Genomic DNA, 12,248 nt, shown 5'->3' on the forward strand with positions numbered 1-12,248 from the left:
CTTCACCCCAGCAGAGTTGGAGAGACTGGTGGATGGGGTCCTTCCCCAGTACGGACTGCTGTGCATGTGGCATGAAAGCATGGAGTGGTGTGTGTGAAGGCCTTGTGTAGGGGGGTGGGTGCATGTCTTCTGGGTGGCGAAATGCAGGTCAGCGCCCATCAAACGAAGGGTATGTTGCATGCTATCGCCAAGGATGTGTGGGCCTTGGGGATCTACGGCAGGCGGAGCACCCACTGTTGCAAACGTCGGAGGCCCTGAGACGCTGGCCACTGAAGACGGCGGAGGCCCAGCTGGGGATGGCCTCCCAACGCGGAAGGGGTGCCCGTTGAACCCTGACCCCCGATGGCCCACATACTGGTGGTGGCCTATCCTGAGCTGGATGGGCACATGAGGGCATCACAGCAGCCACAAGGGGGTGAGTACAGTGTCCATCATTACAACTTACGCATGGTAGTGTGGTACCCGGGTGGGGGATGTGTGTCAATGGGTGCCCCTAGGCCAGGCCTGACATTGCAGAGTAGGTCCCCTGGTGGCAAGGGTCCTGAAGGGATAATCCTGCTACCTAACTGGTGGGCATCCAATACTGGTCAGGGCTGCGTGGGTCCCAGGTGTGCTGCATTTGGGGGGGTGTGCCCATCCCCATGCCTTGGTGGCTTGCAATATAACTGGTAGTGCAATGCATAGTGCATAGGGCTGTTCCTTGTGTGTGAGGGTGCTGTGTATGCAAACGGTGGTGTTGGTGCAGCCATTGACCAAGGGTATCCTTTGGCTCCCCCCCTTTTGTTTTTTCACCATGTCCTTATGTGCATTAGCATCATCTGGTGGAGAAGCAGAGGCATCGGCGATGGAGGGAGCTGCATCCAGGAAGCAGAGTCCATCGACGGTGAGGGCACCAGCTGGACGAAGGGTGAGGGGAGCACCACAGCGGAGACTGGAGGGGACAGTTCAGAGACAGATGCCTCCTCTGATGGAAGCTCCTTGGTGGTGGCGGATACCTCTGTGACCACCCCAGCTACAGGTATTTCCGTCACTGCCGTACCAGCACCGCCCTCCCAGCAGCCCCTAAGCGAGTTGCCCGTGACCACTCACCCAGGAGGGTGGGCATCTCCTTTGCCCCAGACACCTCAGACTCTGCCCCAATGAGCCCTGCTACCCTGAGTGAGGAGGCTATTGACCTCCTGAGATCCATCTCTGTAGGGCAGTCAACCATTGTGAATGCAATCCAGGGGGTGGCAGCCCAGATGAAATAGACTAATGCATTTCTGAAGGGCATTCACACTGGCTTGATGGCCCAACAGAGATCAATCCAGGCTCTGGCCTCCTCTCTGATGGCAGCCATTGCCCCTGTTTCCACCCTACCCGGTCCAACTTCCTCTTCCCAATCCACAATTGACCTCTTCCCTCCCCCTCCCCTGTCCTTCATGTCTGGCCAGGGTGGCAAACACCCAGCCAAGTACCTCAGCCACCCAGTCCAGGGGGCCAGTAGTCACCACACCCACTTGTGGTGGGAAAGGATCCAGGGCACATGTCCTGAGGGTGAAGGAGCCTGCACCAGGCAGCCTCAAGGGTAAGGAGCATGCACCAGCTGCTGCCTGGAAGAGCAAAGAGCCTGCCCCAGCTGCTGCCAGGAAGGGCAAGGAGCCTGCCCGAGCAGGCAGGAAGGACAAGGGGCCTGGGGCAGGGACTCTGACGGAGCACCAACCATCAACCATGGTTGTGCAGCCATCTGAGGCTGCAGGGGATGGGCTAGAGCCTCCCCCCACCAGCAGCAGCACCACCACCACCACCAGTGGGCAGCCGTCCGAGGCTGCAGGGGATATGCTGGAGCCTCCCCCCACCAGCAGCAGCACCACCACCAGTGGGCAGCCATCCAAGGCTGCAGGGGATGGGCTGGAGCCTTCCCCCACCAGCAGCAGCAGTACCACTACTACCACTGAGCAGCTGTCACCGCCGGTGGACGGTATGTAATCCTGTGTCCATGGGCTTCGATGCAGCCTGCCCCCTGCAAATCCAGTGGGTATGACACCCACCTGAGAGACTGTGACCTTGCATTCCCCCGGATCAAGACCACAGGGCACTATGCCCCCTCCAGAACTAGTGAGTAAGACACGCACCAACCCCAGCCTCTTCAGGATGAAGAGCACAGTGCACGATGCCCCCTCCACAACCAGTGGGTATGCCACCCACCAACCCCAGCCTCACCAGCATCAAGAGCACAGTCCACGATGCCCCCTCCAAAACCAGTGGGTAAGACACCCACCAACCCCTGTCTCCCCCCGGAACAAGAGCACATGGCACAACTCCCCATCCAGAACCAGTGGGTAAGACACCCACCAACCCCAGACTCCCCAGGACCAAGCACAGGGCATGTTGCCCCCTCCAGAGCATGTGGCAAGTCACCCACTTGAGAGACTGTGGCCTTGCTCTCCCCAGGACAGAGTGATGTTGACTAACTGTCTCACTGAGGCTCTGCTAACCAGAACCTCAGTGGTTATGCTCTCTCTGCTTTTCAAATTGTCACTAACAGGCTAGTGACCAATTTCACCAATTCACATTGGCATACTGGAACACCCTTACAATTCCCTAGTATATGGTACTGAGGTACCCAGGGTATTGGGGTTCCAGGAGATCCCTATGGGCTGCAGCATTCTTTTTGCCACCCATAGGGAGCTCTGACAATTCTTACACAGGCCTGCCACTGCAGCCTGAGTGAAATAATGCCCACTTTATTTCACAGCCATTTTACACTGCACTTAAGTAACTTATAAGTCACCCATATGTCTAACCTTCACCTGGTGAAGGTTGGGTGCCAAGTTACTTAGTGTGTGGGCACCCTGGCACTAGCCAAGGTGCCCCCACATTGTTCAGGGCAAATTCCCCAGACTTTGTGAGTGCGGGGACACCATTACGCGTGTGCACTATACCTAGGTCACTACCTATGTATAGCATCACAATGGTAACTCCGAACATGGCCATATAACATGTCAAAGATCATGGAATTGTCACCCCAATGCCACCCTGGCATTGGGGAGACAATTCCATGATCCCCTGGGTCTCTAGCACAGACCCGGGTACTGTCAAACTACCTTTCCCGGGGTTTCACTGCAGTTGCTGCTGCTGCCAACCCCTCAGACAGGTTTCTGCCCTCTTGGGGTCCAGCCAGGCTTGGCCCAGGAAGGCAGAACAAAGGACTTTCTCAGAGAGAGGGTGTTACACCCTCTCCCTTTGGAAAAAGGTGTCAGGGCTGGGGAGGAGTAGCCTCCCCCAGCCTCTGGAAATGCTTTGATGGGCACAGATGGTGCCCATCTCTGCATAAACCAGTTTACACCGGTTCAGGGTTCCCCCAGCCCTGCTCTGGCGCGAAACTGGACAAAGGAAAGGGGAGTGACCACTCCCCTGACCTGCACCTCCCAGGGGAGGTGCCCAGAGCTCCTCCAGTGTGCTCCAGACCTCTGCCATCTTGGAAACAGAGGTGCTCTGAGTGGCCAGTGCAAGCAGGTGACGTCAGAGACTCCTCCTGATAGGCTCACCTGTTTTGCTAGCCTATCCTCCTTCCTAAGTAGCCAAACCTCCTTTTCTGGCTATTTAGGGTCTCTGCTTTGGGGAATTCTTTAGATAACGAATGCAAGAGCTCATCAGAGTTCCTCTGCATCTCTCTCTTCACCTTCTGCAAAGGAATCAACCACTGACTGCTCAGGACTCCTGCAAAACCGCAACAAAGTAGCAAAGACGACTACTGCAACCTTGTATCGCTGATCCTGCCGCCTTTTCGACTGTTTTCCTGGTGGTGCATGCTGTGGGGGTAGTCTGCCTCCTCCTTGCACTAGAAGCTCAGAAGAAATCTCCCGTGGGTCGACGGAATCTTCCCCCTGCAACCGCAGGCAACAAAAGACTGCATCACCGGTCCTCTGGGTCCCCTCTCAGCACGACGAGCTTGGTCCCTGGAACTCAGCAACTCTGTTCAAGTGACTCCCACAGTCAAATGACTCTTCAGTCCAAGTTTGGTGGAGGTAAGTCCTTGCCTCCCCACGCTAGACTGCATTGCTGGGTACCGTGTGATTTGCAGCTGCTCCGGCTCCTGTGCACTCTTCCAGGATTTCCTTTGTACACAGCCAAGCCTGGGTCCCCGACACTCTAACCTGCAGTGCACAACCTCCTGAGTTGTCCTCCGGCATCGTGGGATCTCCTTTTGTGACTTTGGGTGAGCTCCAGTTCACTCTTCTTCGTAGTGCCTGTTCAGGCACTTCTGCAGGTGCTGCCTGCTTCTGAGAGGGCTCTTTGTCTTGCTGGATGCCCCTTCTGTCTCCTCACACAAGTGGCGATATCCTGGTCCCTCCTGGGCCACAGCAGCTTCCAAAAACCCTAACCGTGACCCTTGCAGCTAGCAAGGTTTGTTTGCAGTATTTCTGCATGGGAACACCTCTGGAAGCTTCTACACAACGTGAGACATCCATCCTCCAAAGGGGAAGTTTCTATCCCTCTTCCTTATTGCAAAATCCACAGCTCCTACCATCCAGTGGCAGCTTCTTTGCACCCTCAGCTGGCATTTCCTGGGCATCTGCCCAATCTCCACTTTGTCGCGACTCTTGGACTTGGTCCCCTTGTTCCACAGGTACTCTCGTCTGGAAATCCACTTTGGTTGCATTGCTGGTGTTGTTCTTTCTTGCAGAATTCCCCTATCACGACTTCTGTGCTCTCTGGGGAATATAGGTGCACTTTACACCTACTTTTCAGGGTCTTGGGGTGGGCTATTTTTCTAACCCTCACTGTTTTCTTACAGTCCCAGAGACCCTCTACAAGCTCACATAGGTTTGGGGTCCATACGTTATTCGCATTCCACTTTTGGAGTATATGGTTTGTGTTGCCCCTGTACCTATGTGCTCCTATTGCAATACATTTTAATTTTACACTGCTTGCATTACTTCCTTTTGCTATTACTGCATATTTTTGGTATTGTGTACATATATCTCGTGTATATTTGGCATCCTCATACTGAGGGTACTCACTGAGATACTTTTGGTATATTGTCATAAAAATAAAGTACCTTTATTTTTCTGTGTATTGTGTTTTCTTATGATATTGTGCATATGACACCAGTGGTATAGTAGGAGCTTTGCATGTCTCCTAGTTCAGCCTAAGCTGCTCTGCTAGCTACCTTTTCTATCAGCCTAAGCTGCTAGACACCCCTTCGACACTAATAAGGGATAACTGGACCTGGTACAGAGTGTAAGTACCCCTTGGTACCCACTACAAGCCAGGCCAGCCTCCTACAACGGATTGGTCCATTTTATTGACGTCTTCAACAGTTGGAATGCCAGGTAGCAATCGTTACATTTCAGGTCCAGGTCAGTGTCTCCATTTTCTTCTCCTAGTACGGTTAACCTTGTACCTATTACGAATTACACTGTTGCAATTAGCAAGAACATTGCCTTCTAGCAAGCCGATTCTCATGAGAAAGAATTCTACTACAGTTACACACACATAGCTTCTGGAAAAGTACAGCTTTGCGTCCTTCATGAAAACACAGCATTAAACCAGTTAGAAATATATTTCAAATAGGAGGCTAGGCAGCTAGGCCAAAGCCCTGCTAAATTAGGCCTATTTAATATGAAGAAAACTCTTAACGCGTGACCTTAATTATGATATACTACTACAAAATTAAACCATATTGCGTAACATTTCAACATTAATAAGCATTGTCATTAGTCTTCGTATACATTGGTGACCACGCCCTGGGGGCACATCTGTGCATTAGTTTTCTCTACGTTAAACACATTTTTCCATGCAGTTTCAACACACAATATGTAAGCCTTTACATTAATATTTCTTGTTAAAACATCCACGTCAACATTACCCCTTGCTTCTTCTTAACTTTTGATAACAAGAGTGCTTTAAACCTGGAGTTCATCGTTTCTGATATTGGCCTCCTCCAGTTTAGGCTCACTCTGACCTGACATTCTGGAGCCGTAAAACAAAAACCACCATCCTTCGTTAATTGCTCATGTCTGAAACTTACAGTAATTGTTGGTTATTTTTTTGCATCTATTGTAAATGTTTGATGTTAACCTGGGAGCCCCCTTGAATTTTGAGAGACGAACACCAGGCATGACGTGGCGCTCCTGCTGTCTTTTTTCTTTGTTATTTTCATTCTTCTTTTCCTCCGGAGTTTGGTGTGCTATCAGTGCTTACGTACATACATGCAGAACAATGAGCCAGATGTAGTAGGAATTTATTCAGTAAAAGTGTTTGCAAATTGTGCACTGACTTTTACCAAATCATTTCTGATGATGCAAACCTACCCATGTACTAATAAGCCAATTTGCAAAATCATTATTGGTAGTATGTTGCAAACCGACTTACCTCATTAATGTGCAGGAGGCAGGTAGCAAATTGAGAGCCACTATGATTGGATCTAGTGAGCTGCAGGGGTCAATATGTCTGTCATTGGTTTTAAATAAAGCATTTTTTAATGCAGACTGTTTAGGTAAAAAGAAAACTGGATGTGTTTGTAAAAAATGAAACCTTTTAGAATCAGTTTTTATGAGTAAGCAGTTATTGCAAGAACCTCTACCTACTCCTGAAATATGCTTTTTATGAACATTAACAAAGGAGTAGGGTTCTCTGAGGGCCCCATCCCTTTTGTAAATGGGTTACTACTATGTTTAATTAGTTGGTAAAATATTAATGTTGTGTGACTGGATTTTGGTTACAAACTTCAATAAATCCCATAGCAAATCACTTTTTGAAAGGCACACTCTCAACATTCCCCTTCCAATAGCATTCTAGCTAGGAGCACTTTGTAGCTGCTGGGTCATCAGTACAGCATTGATAGGAAATGGATGAGCAGAAAGAGGTATGTACAGAGGGGGGAGTATATGAGAGGCATCACTTGGGTGGGAGAGGCACTAAAACAAATAATTGAAAAACAAGGCATTAATGTCAATGTCTACGTTTTAAGTAGGTAGCATCTGGGAAATGCTGTGGGCTGATACCAGTGCTGATGGACAACCTCATCAGCCAATGCCTAAAGCCAGTTGCACCACATTAATCAATGGCTGATAGGTACAACCCCAAATCCCCTTTCTTTGTCTGTACATGTTTAAATTTATATTGTGCGGTGTATGTAGGGTGATGCCATGTGATCTCACCAGACAGCTAAGACTGTCTCTTGCTGATACCTAAAAACAAATTTGACTGTAAGTGTTTGGAACAAGTAGAGTGAACACTAAACCATATTTTATTCCACCGTAGTCTTATTTCCTATAGATTGTAGAAGGGTTTTAGTCCCATTGTTGTTTGTTCATGCATCTCTTTGTGTTCATTTAATTCTATATTTTTACTCTCTCACTTGCCTAAATCTGTTTATTAAATCAGTTTTTCTCCAATGTATAAACAATCTAAGAACATACACACTGAGAATGTATTCTTTTCTTCCTCTTCTTGTATGGATAGTGTAATACCAAAGCAGAGAAACATGCAAAAATAATTATGAGTAACAAAGTGATGCTATTTTGTATCCATGTTTTTACATTATTATTAATATAGGAAATGTTTAATAATCATGTTGCATAATTTCTGAGAATTTATACTATGAAACATTTAAATCAAAATAGAAAATGCTGAGAAGGAGAACTTTTGAGAATCTGAGTTATGTGAGTTGATCTGTTGCAACAACTTCCCATCTAATCCTTGATGGCCTGAGAAAGCACCCCTGGCTTCTGATATCCTTTCTCACTTGGTGATAAACTTAGGTATAAAAAGCTGTCATCTGCACAGTGGTGGACTAAATATTCAGGGTCCTATCAGGAGAGGGAACAAGCATAGAATCGACCTCTGGGGAATCCTGCAGGTGGTCACAAACTAGGCTCATTGATGCAGTCTAACATGAAGCATGTGGACAGGTTCTGTATTGACCTCCTAGGGTGAAAACATCATCCCACACCTGAAGAATGGATTTCTGTTTGCTGCAAATTATATGAATTGGGGATTAAAGAATCCTCCCAAAGTTATCTTCATCCATCCAGCCCTCCGTGGGCTACCCCAACTATGGTAGTCGAGTAATACTGTGAGTAAGGTCTCTAAATTCAGAATTGGTGACTAAAAGCGGGAAACATATGGACACAGGATTCTTCCAGTGAGCCTGAAAGACATTCTCAAAATACTGGGAAGACTTCAGTACTGTACAGTCAACAAGGAGTCCTTTTTTCTACAGATTCTTTAAGCATATTGGCCCAGATTTATGAAACGTTTGTGCCGCCTTTGCATAATTTTTTTGAGGCAAAAGCCGCGCAAACCCAAAGCCATATTTATATTTTGACACTAGACTCATCTAGCACCAAAAAAACCGAGTTACTGTCATTTTTTGGGAGCGCCAATACACCTTGCATCATATTACGACAATATGCAAGGTAGGCGTTCCCTTCAAAAAAAATTACGCTAGCCCTCCAGCGCCATATCTACCTCCAGACTCAAAAACGACGCACACTAAGGAAGCAAACCCAAAAAATGACACAAAGGCTGATTTGCGTTAAATTTCAATGCCTGCTCAGACCAGGAGTTAGAAAGAGGCCCATACACACCACCACTTAAGGAAAACACACAGAAGGAGCATTTGCAACCACCTGGACAACATGGAAGTGTTACTGCTTCAGCTTGGCACACGTTGCAGACGACAGCAACAACAACAGGTCCATCCACCACCACCGGGTGGTCTCTCCAACAAACATACCACCCATGACCAAACTCCTTGCTGTCCTCCATATGCTGGCGTCAGGATCTTTCCAGACAATGGATGGCACAAGTGGCTAGTATCTCCCAGCCATCCTTCTCGGTCTTTCTTCCAGGGGATCTGGACGCAATCATACTCCTCACAACCCATCACATCTGCTTCCCAAACACCCAGCAACTGCAGCAGGAGACCAAAGAAGGATCCATGTAATTGCTGGGTTCCCGCCTGTGCTGGGTACAATGGACTGCGCCCATGTCCAGCTTGTGCCACCTGCAGCAATGGAACACCTATACAGGAACCGCAAGCACACCCTTTCCATAAGTGTGCAGGCCATTGTTGGCCACTGTAGGCTCTTATCAAACATCCTTGCAAAATACCCAGCAAAATACCCAGCAGTTTCCGTGATGCCTACATATTCCGGCATTCCATCATCAATGAGCAGTTCCAGGATGGCCAATATGGCAATGGCCTACTCATGGGTAAGCCACCATAACAAACAGTACACAGACAACTCACCAACCATGTAGGACAAAAAAGGCATACACCACACTAAACACACATAGGCAGGGAAACACAGATGTACAGGCAACAACACATATGCCACACTACACCGCAATCACTGCACATCACAAACACATATACACCCACATGTACATACTACAGCCACAAACTTAGTGGCACACCTCATGAGGACAGGTGGAGCTATGTCCCCTTTGCATACAGAAGCTGGGCACAGACCACTACAAGTGTTCACTGGTTGACACACACATTACACCTAATAATGTTTATCTCAGCAATGTGAATGGCCATGTATTGTAATATTGTATTGTAATAGTATTTTTATAAAGCTTACTACCCCTGACGAGGCGTCAAAGCGCCTTTTGGCGAGGAACATGCTACTCCGCAACCCAAGAAGAATTAGCGGTGGATTGGTATAGGGAAATATGAGGTCAGTTTTAGTATTATTATGAGCTAATTTGAGCAGAGGATATGTGAGTTTGTTAGTTGGATTGACTAGAGTAATAGAGGGATAGAGGAGGGAAGAATCCAGAAGTCTTAATTGGGAATTTACAGTAATAGGATGAGGCTTGGGGTGAGTAAAGGAGAGACTGAGGAAGGAAGAATCTGTGGAAAGGGTTAGGGAGATCATAGTAGCAGGATGAGTTTTAGATGACTCAAAGGTGAGATAGATGAGGGAGAGTTTAGTAGGGTTGTTTGGGAGATCATGGTAGTAAACTGAGGCTTGGGTGAGCTAGATGTGGAAGAGCAGGGAAGAGCTTAGGCAGAGTTATTTTGGAGATGGAAGTAGTAAAATGGGTTTGGGATGAGTCAGAGTTGGGATGAAGGATAGATTGATAGAGGCATGACATATGGTGATGGGTAGACAAAGTAAAGCTTACAAGAGAGTAAATTTATATTATTTTTTATTTATTTATAATTTCATTTATATATATATTTTTTTTTTTAGTCATTATTTTTATTTTCATGTAATTGATGTATTCATTATTATTATTATTATTATTTTTAATTTTAATTTACGTATTTATTATTTGAATGTTATTGATAGATTTTATTTTATTTATTTTTATTTCATTTTTCTCTAATGCAGTAGGACTAGAGTAATAAATAAATAGATATGTAAATACATAGTAAGGGAATATATGTTTCAGAAATATAATTATGGGTATAATAATATGAGAAGAAAAGTAGTATTGTATAAATAGACTTTCAAGATTTGTAATATTTGAGGTTGAGTAATAAGTGTACTTTTCTAACATTTATTTATTTCCTCAATTTGTGAATAGTGAAATGCTTAGGATAATAAAACATTTGATCAGTGTGATATAAAAACAAGAGCAGGGATTCACATGTATCTAATATAACAACTTATCTAGGAGCAATACAATGACCTATGAACCTGTTAAGCATAGAATAATACACACATATATATGTATATACACACACAGACATACATACACACATGCATACACATATATACACACACACACACATTTATATAGATAGCTATAAAAATATTTAATTGTGAGTAAATATACATTTGTTAAACAGGTTTAAAGAGTATGTGTGTAATTTATTGTTATGACATAGTAGCAATACATATTTCCTAAAGAACTATACATATCTAGAATATACATATAATCAGACTAAAAAATATTTATCAACACAGGCATATGCACTCTATTGCTGGTTGAATATAGTGGTTATGAAGGAAAGAGCCAACTCTGGAGTAGTCTTCTGAAGACAAGATAGTTATCCATGGATCTAATATTTGGGGGTAATGAATTCCATAGTTTTTCTGCTTGAACGGAGAAGGATGTACCACCTATAGTCTTTCTCTTGTACGGTAGTGTTCTAAGGTAGGGTGCCAGTCTTGAGCGGAGGTTTCTTTTTTAAACGTATTTGGTTATTTTGTTTCTGATAAAAAGTGGTCCTGTTCCATGCATAGCTTTGTGGGTGATACAAAGCAGCTTGTAGATGGATCGTCCGGCAAAGGGTAACCAGTGTAGTGCTCTCAAGGCAGGGGAGATGTGGGTTTGTGGCTTTACATGTAATAGCAGCCTGGCAGCGGAGTTCTGGATACGTTGTAGTTTTTTCATAATAAATAGAGATGATCCATGGTAGAGGCTGTTGGTATAATTGAGTTTTGATATTTCAAGAGAGATAGTAGCCTGCACCTTGCGTGGACATCTGAGGTGGGGGGAAATGTGTTGCAGAGTCTTCAAGGTGATGAAGATTGTTCATGCTAATTTGTCCACATCGGCATTCATTGTTAATTTGGAGTTCATGGTAATTCCCAGGTTTTTAACTTCCACTTATAATTGAGGAGGTGGTTCGAGATTGTCAGGCCAGGCGCACAGTGGGTAATAATTTTTTCATCACCACATATGAGTATTTCTATTTTGGAGGCATTAGTTTGAGATGGCTCCAAGTCATCCACTGATTAACGGCTCTGAGGCAACTGAAGATTTGTGAGTTTTCAAAGTCTTTGGGGCATTCCAATTTAAGTAGTATTTGTGTGTCACCTGCATAGTTGTAGCATGTGAGTTGAAAATCCTTGATCAGTTCTGGTAATGATATCATGTAGATGTTGAAAAGCAAAGGTGAGATGATTGATCCTTGGGGGACCCCTGCTTTTGTGAGGTACAGTTTGGATGAGAAGGGGGAGAATAGATAATATTAGTTCTGTTTTGAAGGTAGGAAGTAATCCAGTCGAGAGCACTCCCTTCTATGCCAGCTTGTGGAGTCTTTGAATTAGGGTGTCATGGTCAAACATATCAAAGGCAGCCGAGAGGTCCCAGAGAAGTAGTGCAGCAACTCCAATGCGGTCTAGTGTGTTTTTAAGATCATCCCAGATTGCTATGAGTGACGATTCAGTGCCTCTTCCTGGGTGGAATCCAGTTTGGTGGTCTGAAAGTATGGAATTGTCTTTAATGAATTGTGACATCTGGGAAAATGCTGCTCTTTCTATCAGTTTGGCCAGGAAAGGTCCATTTGTGAT

General features: G+C 45.7%; 1 protein-coding gene across 2 annotated transcripts in view; it reads left to right on the forward strand.

Moving 5' to 3' along the window:
- LOC138269554 (cytidine monophosphate-N-acetylneuraminic acid hydroxylase-like) overlaps positions 1-12,248 on the forward strand; it is a 646,172-nt gene that overhangs the window by 445,878 nt on the left and 188,046 nt on the right. The window lies entirely within an intron of this gene.

This window comes from Pleurodeles waltl, chromosome 2_1 (genome assembly GCF_031143425.1).
Source record: "Pleurodeles waltl isolate 20211129_DDA chromosome 2_1, aPleWal1.hap1.20221129, whole genome shotgun sequence".
NCBI classification, from domain to species: Eukaryota; Metazoa; Chordata; class Amphibia; order Caudata; family Salamandridae; genus Pleurodeles; species Pleurodeles waltl.